At 61.4% G+C, this 1,507-nt stretch overlaps 1 long non-coding RNA gene across 3 annotated transcripts in view; it reads left to right on the top strand.

The window, feature by feature from the left end:
• Positions 1-209: 209 nt before the first annotated feature.
• Positions 210-1,507, top strand: part of LOC102480220 (uncharacterized) — a 2,223-nt gene continuing 925 nt past the window's right edge. For 2 of the 3 annotated variants that reach the window (XR_003546801.1, XR_003546802.1), the window contains exon 1: positions 210-391. This is a non-coding gene — a long non-coding RNA (uncharacterized LOC102480220). Of the gene's footprint in view, positions 392-1,042; positions 1,420-1,507 lie in introns of those variants that run through there. The other variant, XR_336555.3, reaches the window with a different exon arrangement.

The following is a 1,507-nucleotide window of genomic DNA, read 5'->3' as shown; positions in this document are numbered from 1 at the left end:
GTGCCCGGGAGGGGGCTGCCCGTCACCTCCACCGCCGCCCCGGCCTGCGCAGCAGTGGGAGCTGGGGACCAGGGTCTCCCTGGAAGCGGTGTCCCGCCCAGAGTCAGCGCAGGGAGCTCGGCCTGCAAGCCCCGCTCTGGGCCGCGCCAGCCCCGAGGGCCTGCCCGCCAGCCTCGGCCCCTGCTTGGCCGGGGCGCTCTGAGGGCCTGCCCGCCAGCCTCGGCCTCTGCTGTGCAGTGCGCGCGGCCCGGCCCGGCCCCACGGGGGTCTCTCTCAGCGGGCCGAACCCGGCTCTTCGGAAAACCTCTCCCGCCACGGAACCGCCTTCTCTTTTCAAGCATGTGTTTCACTGAAGCAGCTGCGGGCCGGAACTCAGTCCTCGCAAGAACTGGTAACCCTACCGCCTGGTCCGGGAGACTTGTTAGTGCGTGTGGAACACGCCGGGTCCCGTGTAATTACAGGGGCGGTCAGGTAAAACAGGGTGCCCGCGCCCACTGGGATTCCAGGTCCATCACTACGAACACGCTCCAAATGTTACAAGACTTACTTTAAAAAAAAAAATGTATCTGGGGACCAGTTAGCGTAATGGCTATGTCGCTGGACTCCCATGTAGTCGACAACGGTTCGCGTCCCGGACCCGGTGGCTTAAAACTGATGCCGGGTGCGTGTGCGTGCGTGCCCAAGATCCCGACAGGAGAATGGAGGAGAAGGGATTGCAGCGTGGCCATTCCCCCTGGGGATTGATTTCTTGCTTTCTGTCTGTCTCTGTCTGTCTGGCGAGCACACGCGCCCTATCGCAAAAACCTCCCTCCCACCCAAAATAACCATGTATCTGTAGGGACAAGCAGTTGGCATAGTGGCTGTGTTGCTGGACTCCCCCTGTTGGAGTCCTGGAGCCAGTGGCTTAAACTCACACCGGGCGCATGTGCGTGTGTGCCTGAGGTTCCAAGAGGAGAGTGGAGGAGAAGGAATTGCAGCATGGCCACCCCACCCTCCACCCCCAGGGAGTGATTTCTCACTTTCTGTTTCTCTGTGTCTCTCTCCCAGCACACACCTCCTATAGCAAAAATCTCTCTTAAAAAAAAAAAAAGATGGGTCCAGCCTCTGGGCATGAGTCCTCATCACTCCTTCCCCCGCCCCAGGCTTGTCTCTAGGCTTGCCTGCCTGGACTCTGAATCCATGGATCCCATTGGCTGCCCTGAGCCCTCCTGTGCCTGCTCCGCCTGGCTCCGGGGTCCTGCCTCCCACAGCCTGCTGGCCAGCACCTGCTGCACCACTTCTGTCTCTGCAGTCTGTCCTGCTTATCTGAGCCTGCACCCCCAGGCCCTCCTCGTCACACCTGTGTCAGGTTCCCTACTGTGGCTCTGCCTTCCCACCAGCGCTCGGCTCACCTCTGGCCAAGGCCTTACTTTAAAGCAGGTGCTGTGGTAGGCACTTAACCCCACACCTGCCCGCACGGGTCCTCCAGCTGGGGTGTGCGACGCGAGAGCACAGAACGGCGCAGAAA

Source organism: Tupaia chinensis, unplaced genomic scaffold (assembly GCF_000334495.1).
Source record: "Tupaia chinensis unplaced genomic scaffold, TupChi_1.0 Scaffold139767_1, whole genome shotgun sequence".
Lineage (NCBI taxonomy): Eukaryota > Metazoa > Chordata > Mammalia > Scandentia > Tupaiidae > Tupaia > Tupaia belangeri.
The sequence above is the reverse complement of the archived record's forward strand: the minus strand, read 5'-3'. Positions and strand labels throughout refer to the sequence as shown.